Here is a 15984-nt window from a genome sequence, read left to right as displayed (position 1 = left end):
AAATACCAGGAATACTACATTCACTTCTGGGTATCACATTTAAGAATGAGAGAGGTTAGCTAGTCTGCATCTAGGAAAAGGAAATCAGGTTCATGAGAAAACTGAGGGCCATGTTACATGAGAATCAGTTGAGGAATCTAGGGACATTTAGCCTGGAGATGAGAAGGCTTAGAGATTATGTGATAATTATCTTAAACATTCGAAGGGCAGTCATTTGAGGAAGAGAGTAGATGTTTTCTATTTGGTCCCAGAGGACAAAAGTAAGAGCAGTTAATTGAAAGTGCAAAGGGCTCATTCTAGACCTGATATAAAGATAAACTTCTAACCGTGATATATCCCAAAGTAGAAGAGCTGACTTGAGGACTTGTGAGTTTTTCCTTATTAGACTTCTTTAGGCAACTGTAAGTTGAGGAGAGGCTTGGTTAGGTACTTAGTCCCCAGTGAAGCCTCAGTTCAAATCCCACCTACCCTAGCAAGCCTTTCCTAGCCCTTCCTGCTCCCAATTCATCCTCCCACCTCCACTAAGTGTCTTCTATTTACTCTCTGGATATCTTTTATGTGCCTATAGGTATATAAAAGAGCCCTTGTAGATCTCCTCTATTAGAATTTAAGTTCTTTGAGGGGAGAGACAATGTTTTTGCCTTTCTTTGAGTGCCTAGCACCCAGCACACTATCTGGCATAGGAGAGACACTTAAGAAATGCTTGTTGACTTGTTGACTTGACTTGAGGTATAGGATGGACTAGATAATCTCTGCAGCCCCATCATGCTCTAAGATTATGCAGCTCTAAGCTTTCTTTCCCAAATCTTTCTCCAAACTAACCTGGAAAAATGCAAAACCAAACCAAACCCACACCTCTTTGTATAAGCTTATTTAGGTTATTACTACGCTGAAGAGGATAACTTTCTTCTCGATTCCGGCTTTGTATATATAATAGATGACCTCTCTGAAAGACTAATGCCCTTTCATGGCACAAGTTATAAAAGCTTAACATTATTTGAATGCCAACCAGGCTATCTGCGTTAACAATCAGACCTGCAGTCCTAAAGAGCAGGAAAATGTTGATTTTGACCTCAGTAGAAATCAGATCTGCTCAACACAGCGATGATGATAGCAAACATATGGAATTGATTAAATGAATAAATAACCCTACTTAGTTTTGCATAAAAATATGTGGTACCCAGGTCAAAGATAATCCCTAATTTTTCTATGCATAATAGATTCTAAAGTGTAAACATCACCAGTAGCCTGAACCAAACTAGATGCTTTAAGTCAACAGTCAAAGGTGTGATTGTAAACTCAGAAATATTGATAATGTTTGTGAATATCACCAGGCTAAATTATGCTAAGGGTCCACAGCAGTTATGAGTTCTTGCTCTATTTGAAATTTCAGTATCCAGACTCATCTATGTCAGAATTCTGACCATAGTTCCTTCTTCTCTCAATAAAATTTGACATCTTTTTTCTCTTATTATCTGCAATAGCAGAATAATACCATATAATCTACAGAAAATAAATTCCTAAATATAGTGATATAGGAAAACTCAACTTATTTCTCTTTCTAATGGCTCTAGACATTAGAAAAATATTTATTTTCTTCTTGTAATATTTTTCTCTCCTTTCCATGATACTAATAATGAGGACAGTGATGATGCTAAATTACATTTATGGTTACAATGTGCTTTATGGTTATAAAGCTCTTTACATGGACTCTCACAGTTACTCAAGGATTAAAATTAAGTATCCCCTAGAGTGCAATGAAGAGACACATGGCAGAGGCAAATAGATTGAGGCATATTTCCAAAGCAGAATTGCATAACAAAAGTGGTACTAACAAGAACATCTTTTAATAAACACACAATTGAAATGAGATGTGGGCCAATAATGAAATGTTGGTGAGGGAAAGACAACTTGCTTCAATGGGTACCCATATGATGTAAAAATATCCAAAGGAAGCTCTCCAGAATGTCGAGAGGACCACAGTGGAGGATTTACAGGAGAACAAGGGCAAAGGATTATATAGGCTTAGAAGGCATGGATGGGTTGTGAGTGGTTCTTTTGGAGGGAATATCTACATCAGTGAGATCTTAGATGCACTGAAAAATCTCATCTGAACCTCAAAATTATTATCCTCATTTTAAAAATAAAACACATCTTTCAACTTAGAATCAATACTTGTATTAGTTCCAAGGCAAAAGTTCAGTAAGGACTAGGCAATTGGAGTTAAGTGACTTGCCCAGGATTGTAAAACTAGGAAGTGTCTGAGGCCAGATTTGAATCGAGGCCCACCTGTCTCCAGGCCTGGCTTTCTATAGCCACCGAGTCTCTCAGCTGCCCCTTGTCCTCATTTTACACATCAGAAGCTCAACTGGGGAAGCGTGACTTGGCCAACACTATCTGGTCAATAAATATCAGAAATAGGATTTCAATCAAATAGTTCAATAATTTTTGTACTAGTCTGCTCCTCTTCTCGAGCATGAGAGTCCCATTTCTTTTCATAAAGGGAAAAATGGAATAGACTTGTTATTTTATCTGTTTTTTTATCTGATTTATCTCACAGTGAGGAAGCTTGTTCCTGCAATGCAGAGTAGTGCCTACAATGCAATTTAGTCTTGGAGTTGCTTAGCAGGTTTACATAAAAGTGAAATTTGAAACCAGGTCTTACTGATTCCAAAGCCAGCTTTCTTACTATTATGCCATGCCATCTATTAAAGAGAAAAATAAAATGAACTCTCAATATATGCTAATGAAATTAGGAGTCAGGGAAGGCAGACACCAGTTTTGCCACTTGCATGGAAAGATGCACCTCCTCCTATTTTAATGTAAGTTGTAAAGGAGGGATTAATTACAATTTCATCTGAGATTGGTGGTATTTAAGAGCATCAGAAAGTAGGCAGATGTATTTGATATCATTTAGAATTCAGGTGCTTTGATTGCAGGAATATGGAAGGAGAGGAAGTGGTGAGTACATATTTCATAACCGTGTTTCAGTGTGAGCACAAAGAACACACATCTAGGAATAGAGAGCCTGGGAAGCCACTCTCCTACAGTGAACCTAGAGGCTGGGAACCCCTTGTACCAGAGGTATCTAAGAGAACAGAGTGTATGGGGATGAGTAAGGAGAATGGAAATCAATCTTTGGTGCTGTGAAGCTCCTTCATCTGAATAGTTATTGAGATGTGGGTAGACGTGGTCTCAGATTTAGGACTTGCAGACCTTCCATGAATTGGATCCCCACAGTGTGAGTCCTTTTGAGAGCTATAAGATAAGACTCTGTCTAGAATGAGGCATTAGAATTGAGGGTAACTGTGCTTGCCTTTAGTTTTCCATTTCCAAAGATGAGTAACACAGGGGGCACTGGGCAACTTAACAGATTCACCAGTGATGCATGCCATGGAAGGGATTTCCCTTCTCTGCCACCTTAGATAGGTTTATTAGAATGGTCCCGAGAATTATCTCTCAAAGGTGCTGAACTTGTTGGTAAAGCTTGTAGCACAAGATTACCTAAAGCAATTTCTATTTCCTGATTGTCCCATCCTGGTTACTTTAGAAAACCCAAGATTAGATATCCTCATTTATTCAGGGGAAGTAAAAAGAGATGTTAGCTATTCTGGAGACATTGTCAATTCACCTTTAAGACCCATATACTCAGATACGAGTAATCTGGATGATTAGAAAGCTAGGAGGGCTGCATTTGACTGGACAGTGCCATTAAGAGGGGGAAAAAAGACCATTGCTTGGTAACTACCAGAGGAAGTTCTTAAACTGGGGTGCACATACCCATGGGCAGATTTCAAGGGGGAATGGAGTCTATGAACTAGGATAGAAAAACTATATCTATATACACACCGACACATATACATATACATATATCTTTATTTTCTCTAACCTTTGATTTCCATTTTAATTATATGCTTTTTATTTTATTCATTGAAACTCATTTTGAGACGGGATCTGTAGGCTTCAGTAGTCTACAAAATAGGATTAAAGTGGTTTTTACTCGAGCTTTGAGGTAGATGTTCATTCCATGTTTTGGTTCCCCAGATAGGACACAGGATGCTATGACTTCCACACTAAGTATTAGGCATGGTGTAAGACCTCAGATTACCTAAAGGAAGTTTGCTAGTTGATAAGTCATTTGAGGCTGTGAGAATACAATCTTGGTGACAATCTTTAAGAAAGGCTTTAATGAGGAGCATAAGACCTACTTAGCAAAGGACCTTACTTTAGACAAGCTGATAGATCATGGTGTACCTACTTGTCCAGCTAAATGATTGACTTGAATACCAAATGAAGGACAATAGGATCCTGAGACCATGCAATTATGGGGCAATTGGTGAAAGCAGACTTCCCTGGGTCAGTCAATAAGTCTTTTATAAGCATTTGCTTTTGTTAAGTTTGAAAGCTACAAAGAAAGGCAAGACAGTTAATCCTTGTCCTCAATGAGCTCACACTCCAGAAAGAGTAGACAACATGTGAATAACTATGTACATAAAAGAAATACAGAGCAGAAATGAGAGGCTATCTTGAACCCAGGACTACCTGTCTCTCTCTATGCCTGGCTCTCAATCCACTGAGCCATCTTAGTCAGCTTTTGATCCACTATGCTTAGTTTTCTTATCTGTAAAATGAAAGGATTAGACTTTAGAATCTCCATGATAACAATAATAAATAACATTTAGGTAACACTCCAATGTTTTCAGAACACTTGGAATATACTAGAGATCATTTGCTTCCTTTCAGCTAGGTAGCATTTTATGAGGCTTATAGGGATAAAAATAGTATTATTAAATTCAAGGAATTTAAGGTAGTGAAAATGTGTTTTAGTGGCTAGAGAAGAATAAACTGTAGACAAGTCAAGGAAATATTTCATTTGAATCTGAGTGCTATGGTTTTAGTGCCCTGAACTTATAAGTTTTGGATAAAGTTATGTTAAAAATACCTTCCATTTGGGCCAGATAGTGAATAAGCAAGCAACTGAGACTAGAAATGAGCAATGAAAATGGGGCCCTTTTCTCTAGCACATGATCACCTTTAGATTTTGGCCTTCATACAAGAAGGATTTCATCCAGGAAATATCTTTTTTCTTTGCCATTCTTAGATGTTTTGAAAGTATGCTGAACATTTACACAAGGTCACGTCTAAACATATCATGTTTAGCATAAGTTTTTGATATGTTAGTCAAAAAAATTACTCAAACTTCTGAAAATTAATTGTCTTAAAAAAAAGATTAAAACAGTTTTAACTCAGAGCTCAAGCCTATTTGCATCAGCTTCTCCTCATTGGTAGGAGATTGATTACTCAGTGCTTTGCCTATTTTGGATGGGGATCGGATGAAAGCTTGGGAGAGGAAAGATCTTTGCCTTCTGGTTTCTGCCTTTAAGAGAATCCAGAAGTGGCTCTAGATCCTCTTCAGGGAGATATTCCTAAAGAGAGTGAAAGATTCCGAGAAGAAGCCAACATGTAGAAGAGCTGGTACCTTGATTATATCACTCTCCCCAGTTAAATAAGGAGAATTTATTCTTAAGTGAGAACTGGAACTCTCTCTCTTGGGTGATCTTAGATAGCTCACTCATAATGGGATAATTCATTCACTCTGTTTGTTATCTGGTATATTTTCATCTGTATAACATCTCTGATTTCTGTTTGCTATCACTTTAGATTTTGGTGGGGAGAAAAGCTTTGGGGTGCTCCTTCCCCATCACGGGATAACATTCAGAAGCACAGTTTGGACTTAAAAATTATTTTCCCTAGACTAATACTTAGGGAGGCATATAGGTATATAATTCCAATCTAGTATCCCTTCTCTGAGGTGAGCAGAGTGACCAGGCTTATTATCTTGCTCCCATCCTCACAGAAATTGAAGTGTCTCTTGGAGAGTGGGAGCTGGAAGACACTAGAAATATCTATTCATGCCTTCCTGTAAGACATCTAAACCAGAATTGTTAAACAGAGGTCCAATCAGGTTAAATTTAATTAGAAAGATTTAACAAAATAAAGATACAATAAAGCATAAATAGTGTTGATATATGAACAGCTAGTTTGTACAGTGCATACATTGCCAAGCCTACAGTTAAGACTCATCTTTTAGAGTTCAAATATGACCTTAGATACTTACTAACTGTGTGACCTTGGACAAGTCACTTAGCTGGAGAAAAAAAATAACAAACCACTTCCATATCTCTGCCAAGAAAACCTCAAATGGGTTCACAAAGATCAAATACAACTGGATAACTTAAATGTTATTATGTGGTTTTCTAAGTCAATATTTGGCCTTCAAGTTTCCTTATATAAGTTTAGTGGTTCCCCCCCTTTCTATTTGAGTTTGACAATACTGATCTAGCCCTGGAAACAAAGAATCTACATGGGCAGCCTACATATATCTTATGCACTCATAGTGTATGACTATTCATGGTGGCTGTAAATAAGCACAGAATATTCCCAATGAAGTCCTGAAGAAGAGCTTGTTAGGGACACATAAAAGAAAAAAAATGGCCCAGTCATCATGATGTATACTTGGCATGTTAGAACACTGAAGTTAAACTTGGGCAGCCTGGGTTCTCTTCCTTCCTCAGCTGCCATTTAACAACTCAGTTTCCTTTGTAATGGCCAAATAAGTAAGAAGGTAAGAAGGCTGCAGAATATCTCTAGAGATGAGGTATACATAAAGTGGTAAAAAGTAAATCATTTTGAGACAGCTAGGTTGCTCAATGGATAGAGCACTAGACATGGAGATGGGATGGAGGTAGTCCTGGGTTCAAATCTTGCCTCAGAAACATCCTAGCTGTGTAAACCTGGACAAGTCACTTAACTTTAGTTGCCTAGCCTTTAGAAGTTTTCTGCCTTGGAACTGATGCTTAGTATCGATTCTAAGAGAAGGTAAGGGTTTTAAAACAAATAAATAAATAAATAATCTATATGATGTTAGCTGGTGGTGTTTTTCCATATTCCCCTTTCAGAGGAAGATGGGCCAATATAATGATAATGTGAGTCTAGGTTATACTGATATGCCTTGTGCAAGCTCCCTCTATGACTGTGGAGCTGGTATTCAATAAGAAAATGTATAGAAAACACTTTTTAAACCTTAAAATACTATAGAAATGCTGGTTGTTGCTGTTGTTGTTAATGATAATGTGGGAAAAGTAAGGGATAACAGATGCAGAACTTGACTGTTTTAGTCATATTCATGAAATATTAAAATATGTAGGAGAAGGAAGATCTCAAATGTGTTTAAAAATTAATTATTGGCCATTTATAGTGCATGTGGTATAGTGGAAATGGAACTAGATTTGAAATCTTAGGATTTTCCTTTAGGACCCTACTATTTCCCTTACTAACTGTGTGAACAGTTGGCTTCAAAAAGGTGTTAGACCTCAAGAAGGAAGTAAGCTTCAAGGAGAAGGTCGACTCAAGGAAGAAAGTTGGCCTCAGGAGTCACCTTCAGTTTGAGTTCTCGTCTTGACCTGCCTCTTGGAGGGAACTTGGATGAGTGGATAGCTGGTTTTCCCTTCCTGTCTTCTGGAGAGACTTTAAATTCTGAATGAAGGTCAACAAGTCCTGGCTGAGTCTAGCACCAGAGCAATATTTAGTTAGATAGGCTAATGTCTTCTCTACTTTTTTGTATTTCTCTGCTTTTACTCTTTCCACATCTTTTGTAAATAAAAACTATTAAAGATCATTTTCGACTTTGAGCATTCAATACTTTGAATTGGCCACCATCATTATTAATTATAATTTTCATATATTTTAGTCAAACCATTAAAATTTAATTCCTACAGAACTTAAGTAAAATGATAACTAACAACAGAAGATATTACATAAGGTAAAAATGCTGGAGGCATTAAATACAGTTAAGACAGAGAATTCACAAAGAAGATAGCACTTGAGTAGGGCTCCAAATGGAGGAAAGGATTTTTAGACATGTAGATAAAACCTGATATTACAGTTTAGGGGTAGTGGGGAAGGAAACTATGGTTAAAGTTGTAAAGTCAGGAATGTACATGGTATGGTCCCAAACTAGCAAGTGAACCAGTCTTGCTTTCATAGTATACAGTTTCACATAAAGAAGACTTATAGGTCACATGAACTGTAACAATATGAAATATGGGGCATTTTTTCCTGATTTCACATGATCTCTCAAACCATACTAAAATAAGAATTATGCATAAGAGTTAAAGTAATCCTAGCTATCTCCATAGTTTAAGGCAGAGGCACTGGATCCTACAATCAGCCAACAAAACCCAAGTGCAGCCTGAATTACACTAAAATATAATGGGAGGGGCAGCTGGATGACTCAGTGGCTAGAGAGCCATCTCATAGGAGACAGGAGGCCCCAGGTTCAAATCTGGTCATAGATACTTTTTTGCTGTGTGACCCTTGGCAAGCCACTTAACCCCATTTGCTTAGTCCTTGCCACACTTCTGCATTGGAACTGATATTTAGCATCAATTCTAAGATAGAAGGTAAAAAATTTTACATTAAAAATTTTATTGGAAACTAATATGATATAATAGATAATGTTAAATTCTGGTTTTCTAAGGTAAGATGGGGCTTGTAGGTTTCTATTTAAGTTTGATACTCCTGGTCTAAGACACCAAGAACCCTAATGAGGTAACAAACCAATGAACTATCAGCAGAGAAGATTAATTCCAAATTCCCAATATGCTCACTCAGCCTCACCTCCACTAGCAACCACCATGTTCTGAAAGGGTGACACAACTTCTGAGATCTGTACTCAGAAGTTCCCTTGCTGTAGCTCTAGCCTCTGCCAGTGTATTCCTTTGTCCCTTCCTTTGCTTGTGAGGTAACAAGCAACAGAATTCAATTTTGCCCCTCCTGTTCTCTGAGGAGGAGGTAGGAGTATAGGAAAACAAGAAGTTTTCCCTTTGGGAGAGGTAGGAGTAGAACTTCCATCACTGTTAGATTCCTAAGGAACAGAGGGAGCAGAGACACCAATGTGTGTGCATGTTGTGGGGGTACAGTGGGGGTAGGGACTCTGGGCCTGAAGGAAGGAGCCTGGCATTCAACTGAAACCAGTTCTGTCCTCCCAAAAATACTGGGAACAGAGACTGAAGTTGATGAAAAGTGAATTCTCTAGTGTGGGTAGGGTATGAGGTAGCTTTGAGGGGAGTATAGGAGCCAACTCCTACAGGCTTTGTTATTAAATTTTCATAAGGAGCATTTATACCTCATAAATAGACAAATGCTAACAATTAGGACTTGATTTATTGCTTTGTTGATTGTTTAGACTTAAGAAAGTTATGGCAAAACATTAATAATACAGATTAAACTTTTTAAAAAATGTGATATATACGCTTTTCTTTTTCAGTGAGCAATTGTTAAACATTCATCAACCCATTCTTGTTCCTGGGTTTAACCTTAGGAAAACCACCATCAAAGGGGAAGGAGCCAGAAAGTGAGTGATAAAGGAATATGAGAGAGAGAGAAAAAAAAACACACTAAATTTACCAAACATTTCAAAATAAAAAAATAAAAACCTTGATTAAAAGCAAATAAACCAACAGAGAAGATAACAGAAGGAAATATGGTCACCATCATTGAAACAAGTCCAATAACCTCTGAATAAATATTAGAAGATAAATAAAAATGAATCAATAACTGATTAGGCAAAGGATCCTGTGGCTTCTCAAAGGAACAAGGAACTTCAACAGTGTGTTCTCAGATTGTTCAAGAAATATATAAGAATTGTGAAAGCAGACTTTATGGCCTACAGGGCAGAAATAATCAGCTGTTGAATAGAAAAACAAGTCCCTTGTGGCAATTCTCAATAAAGAAATCAAAGAAAGGACAACTGATTGGGAATACAAATTCACAGGGAAGAAGGATAATCTGGAAGAAGAGAAACAAATACCAAGCAAAATATAATTGATCTTGAGGACAGGATTTGTAGAAATAAACATAAATAACATTGTTGTAGGTCTTCCTGAAGGATATGGCAAATTAAAAAAAAAACCTGAACACTACAATGAAAGGCATAATATAAGAAAATATAATGTAAGAAAATTGTCCACAAAAGCTTCACACAGAGAAAATGAATGGAAAGCTAAGTCTGGACAAGATCCAAAAGGCTTTGAATGTCAGCCTGAGGAATTTGGACTTTACCATTAAACAATGGGGAGCCACTCAAAGTTCTGAATGGGAAAGTAGCAGAATAACAGTGGTAACATCTCACTGAACTTTAAGTGAATTGGTAAAGGTGTCTGTAGGGTTTTCAACCTAATAGTCTGTTTATTTAACTATTCTAATTAGAGGCTCTTAGCACATCAAAGGATACTTAGAAATCTACTGGTTAACTTTGGGAACAAAAAGGCAAACAAGAGCACAATATATTACCTTGCCAGCTGAACAAATACTATTCGTTATGCTAATAGCCCCTAAGGAAGACAGCATTCCTTAAATAAACTCACTTGATTACTGAATTACAATCTACACTGGTAGAATCTAATAATTGCTACTTTTTGTTGTGTGTTAGATGAAGACAATCCACATTTTTTTTGGTCCCCTTGTCTTTCTTTGTGTTTCCATCCAAGTCTTTCAACAAATATTTATTGAGTACCTACCATGTGCAATATGTTAGGCTCCAAGAAGAGGGCACACTAACTTCCTTAAGGGAACTTATGTTCTTTGTCAGGTGCCTGGCCACTACTTAGACATTCCAAACAAAAGAAGTTTTTAAGGGACTTTTGAGTTAACTTTACTTATGGAATGGGAATGAGTAAACCTAACCTTTCCCTTCCTCAGTTTCAGGCAGAACAATGGATCTAAAGAAAGAGAAAGAGTGTTAATGGCACATATGATTAAAGATTTCTTTCAATCATAGATCTAGACCTAAAAGGTCTAGATGATCTTAGCTCTTAGATCTTAGGTCATAGATCTAGACCTAAAAGATCTAGACCTTCAAGGTCATCCAGTCAATCCTTCTATCCTTTAACAAGGGTTCAAGTGCTTACAATAAGCTAGGCACTTACAAAGAAAGGCAAAATCACAAAAATGATCCTTGCTCCATGCTAATTGGGGAGATAACTTGTAAATACACAGGTACATGCAAAATATATATACAGACTAAAAAGACATCCCATCTCTGAGCCCCCACTCAAAACTGTTCAGCTTGGTAGGAGATTCCAGTGTTTGCATTCTGCTGAAGAAGACTTTGAGAACCATTGACACTTTAATGTGATAAAGATACAACATAGAGCAGTGGAAGGATGATTATGTATTGGAGTGAGAAGCTCTCAGTATTAATTAATTCTGGCTCCACTACTAAGACTTTCTTTAACATTGGACAAGTTATTTCACTTCTCTGCCTTAGTTTTCTCACCTATAAAAGGATGCCATTGAAGATGATTTCTAAGGCCCCATTTAGTTCTAAATCCTATGATTTTATAAGTAAGGTTTATAGTGCTATGTGGATTTAGAGGGGGGAGAGAATAAGAAAGTCAGTCAGACAGACAACCAGAGAGAGACAGAGAGACAGAGAGAGAGATGAGGGCAGGCTTCTGGAAGGGGATATTTTTTGGTTAGGCCATGAATTACATAGAACAAAGGAGGTCATTTAAGGAAGAGGGAACAATGTGAGCAGATATATGAAGAAAGGAAAATGTGTGAAGCATGGTAAGTACTTCTGGCTGGTTTGTGAAAGAAAATAGTGAGCAATGCCTGGAAATAGTGTTTTGGACCAAATTGTATAGGGTCTTGGATGCCAGTTTAAAGAGTTAAATTTTTTTTTTCAGTTGGAATGCAAGAGATATTAAAAGTTTTTTGGTAGAAAGGTATGACATGATCAGAGTTGTTATTTAGGAAAGTTAATCTTGTATCTATTATAAAATGGTGTTTAAAAAAGGAGAGACTGGAGGCAAGGTCCTTTGAGTTAGAAGGTGAGGATAGAGATCCTACTGCAGCTCGAGGTCTAAGTAGGGCAGAAGAAGCTCAGGTATATCAAGACTTGGATATACCTGGGAGGTCTTCAAGAAAATCTAGTGCTCTGGGGAGCCCAAAGCTATGTAGGTCACATATGGGATGAGGTCTATGCCACAGTCGATCTTCCAGAGCCAGGCAAACATGTTCACAAAGCCTTGAGGGCAATACATTCACTAAGTGAGCAGACACTTATTAGAGAGGATGGAAAGTTGGTATAGTGCTGTGCAAAGGCCAAAGACACAGACACATCAGTAAGAGTATGTATCCCAAACTGCTTTGTACAGACAAAGAAGTGGGCATAACTGAAACATATGAGTAGATATTCTATCATGTAGATATAGAAATATATTTAATCTTATTCTTTTTTAAAACCACATTCCAAAGATTTAAAGGCAAAGCTCTTCTTGGAGATAAAATTCCAGATGAGGAGGAAATTGAGAAGGAGACCCATCTGAAGTTTTGTAGGGCGTCAAATATAACATGAGAAGGACATGGGTACTCTCTGCAAAAATGCTAGAACATCTGTTTCATTCAGTATAACAACAGCAAACCCAAAATTAATCTCTAGTGAGGAAAAACTACTAATCGATCATTGTGGGGTTTCTGGCCTATTTAAGGGAAACTGCCAAAAGAGCTCCAGAAGGAATAGTACAGGATGAAAGTAATATTCGCTTATGTATGAAGTTATGCCAACTACTAGGGCTCACTAACTCAGAATTCTCACACTTGGCACCGTTACACAATGGCTCCTAAATTATTCCCCCTAGCTCCTAGACAAACCAACAGCCAGTCAGATTCATTAGTTTCATTAGTCTTTTTTTCATTGTTTTCAGTATAAACATTCTTCTACTAATTAATGTGATCTGATTGGTGATCACAAAACAAGTCATTTTCCCCCTGTTCATTTTAATGCATGACTGTACTAGTTCAGATGAAAAAGACTTTAGTTTAATCTGGGTAGATATTAAGAAATAAACAGCTGGGATGTGAAAGTCATAATAAGTATTTGGTCTCCAGATTGGGTCATTGTGATTGATGGAGAAGTTTTTGAAAACTTTTCTATATGCGGTTTATGTATGCAGACTCTGATATGCTAAGTGAAATAAACCCCTGTTCTGGGTGGGTTTGAAAAGAATAGCATACGTGAACTTAATTTCCTTATAGGAAGAAGGAAGCAAGGCAAGAAAAGGCAGCAAGTATATATTAGCCATATACTATGTGCTAGACACTGTGCTGAGGTTACAAATTCAAGCAAAAAAACCAAGTCCTGTTCTCCAGGAATTTACCTTCGAATGGGGTAAGACAACACACTCACAAAAGGGAGTTATAAAGGGATTAGTGGGGAATGAAAGTACCTGGAATAGGTGCATGATTGTGAGATCCAGAAGCCAGGAACAGGTCTGGGAGAGGAATGAGGGCCAGCTGGGGCCCTTTATAAAATGGGGGCAAAAGGAAGAACCCATCAGTGAGAGAAGGGAGTCAGCCTAGTGGAGGGGATGTTCCAGGCTGAAAATGCCTGAAGTAAGTCTAGAATAAAAAGAGTTTAATTCAATTTCTACTTGCCAATTATATCAGATATTATCTTCCAGTTTAAAAGCCAATAAATTGTAATATAAAAATTTGGGGACAACATATTCAGTGTCGGGGTGGTAAGTGCCTCGGGTTGGCCAGACTTCAGCCAGGATCATTGAGTGGAATGAATATGCAGGGATAGGACTAAGGTAATTTGGTCAGTCTGCGAAAGCAAAGGAGAGCAGAAGAGAAATTGCTAGTGAAAAAGAAATACAGAAATTAATTAGGGAATTGACACCTATGTTGGTCCAAAAGCAAATCCCTAATAACCTACATGTTCAAAGCATGTGAACAATTTTTATTCAGGGAATGTTTTATAAAGTAATTTCAGGAGCTGATTACATGATGACAAGAAGATATTTCCATAGCGTAGGCACTGAAATGGAATTTGAACCGTCCAAATTCCTACTTTAGATGATAAAGTAGTCTCTACTGCCTCTGAAAAATTTTGGTAAGACAAATTAGTTGTTTAGTCATTTTTCAGTTGTGTCCAATTTTTCATGGCCCCCTTGGAGGGTTTCCTTGGCAAGGACACTGGAGTGGTTTGCCATTTCCTTCCAGTACATTTTACAGATGAAGAAACTGAGGCAGAGTTAAGTGACATGTCCAGAGTCACACAGCTAGTGTCCATGGCCAGATTTGAACTTAGGAAGACGAGTCTTCCTATTTCCAGGCCAAGTACTTTATCCATTGCACTACATAGTCACCATGCTTTAAATTATTATGTATATCTATTAAAGAAATCTATTAAGAAACCTCAGAATGTAATCAGAACAAGCCAAGTTGCAGAACACTTACTTTACACATATTATCTCATTTGAGCCAGTAGAATATAAACTATTTGAGGGTATAACACTGGCTCATTTTTTTATCTTTGCAGCCTCAGTACCTAGCACAGTGCCTTACCCATAGGTACCCTAGAAATTTTTATTGAATTGCATTTAAACTTCATGACAATCCTGTGAGATGTCAGTGTAAGTCTTATTGTGTCTGTATTGAAGAAACAAACTGTCAATCAGAGAGGTGAAGAGATTCGATTGAAGAGGCACAGCAGTCAGTGAAGAAGCCAGGAGCCCAGATTTCCCTGACCGTCTGCCTTCAAGCAAAGGGTAGCCCTCAACATCTTGAGAACTGTTGTTCACCAAATGTACATTCCTCTGAACTTAGGATTTGGCTCAAAAATGTTGTAACACATACTAAAACCTATTTGAAAGTATATTAAATTCCGAGACCCTGCCAGGGAGACAGAATAATATAGTCTTTCCACATTCTGAAGCTGAGCGTTCTGCTTCCAAACGCTATTATTGAACTTTATCAATAATACAATGACTTTCCTTTAAACATAAACTGAGCCATTCCCCTTTCATGCTTTACATTTGTTGGGCCATTCAGTACAGTTTTGCTAGAACCAACAGCCTCAAAAAGAGAAAAAAAAACAATTTTCAGTTTGAAATGCCATATGCTTGGGATTTTGTTTTACCTTCTCTCTGTCTTTGGTGGTGATGCTACCATCTCACTCTCTGAAGTTCAGAACTTCTCTCAGAATCATCTGTGAGCTGCCTCACTTTTCTCAACCAAGCTCTTGCTTAGTTCTCTTCTTTCTGCCTCCACACTATTGCTGGTGATCACTTCATTTTGTATTTCCACCAAAAACCCTCTGAATACAGGGCTTCATCATCTCTATATTCTAGCTCACTAACAAGTCTCATCCTATTTTCTGTTTCTTTTGCCTTCAATTTATCCATAACTTCTTTCAGACCAAGTACTATTATGTGAAAATTTTCCAGATCTATTCTTTTTAAAAAATTCTTTTTAAAAGGATATTTTATTTTACCAATTATATGTAATAACAATTTTCCACATAAATTTTCTGAAGTTATAAGATCCAAATTGTCTCCCTTCCTTCCCTCACCCTTCCCAGGGGTGATAAGCAATTGAATCTGGGTTATATATACATATATAATTATGCAAAACCCATTTCTATATTGCTCATTGTTGTAAAAGAATACCCATATAAAATCAACCCCCCAAATAAAAACCCAAATAAACTAATGTGAAGATAATATCCTTTAATCTGCATTCCGACTCCAACAGTTCTTTCTCTGGAGATGGAGAGCATTCTTTGTCATAGCTTCTTTAGGATTGTCCTGGATCACTGTATTGCTGAGAGTAGCTAAATTTTACAGCTGATCATCCCATGAGATTACAGTTACCGAATACAGTGTTCCTCTGTTTCTTCTTATTTCATTCTGCATAGGTTCTTGTAGATCCTTCTGGATTTTTCTGAAGCCATCCCATTTCAAATTCCTGAAATCTTTTTTTATTTTAATATTTTATTTTTTAGAAAAAAAATTTTCCATGGTTACATGATTCATGTTTTTACTTTCCCCTTCACCCCCCCCCCATAGCCGATGCACATTTCTACTGGTTTTAACATGTGTCATCAATCAAGACTTATTTCCATATTATTGATAG

Source organism: Gracilinanus agilis, chromosome 2 (genome assembly GCF_016433145.1).
Source record: "Gracilinanus agilis isolate LMUSP501 chromosome 2, AgileGrace, whole genome shotgun sequence".
NCBI classification, from domain to species: Eukaryota; Metazoa; Chordata; class Mammalia; order Didelphimorphia; family Didelphidae; genus Gracilinanus; species Gracilinanus agilis.
Note: the sequence above shows the minus strand (reverse complement) of the source record.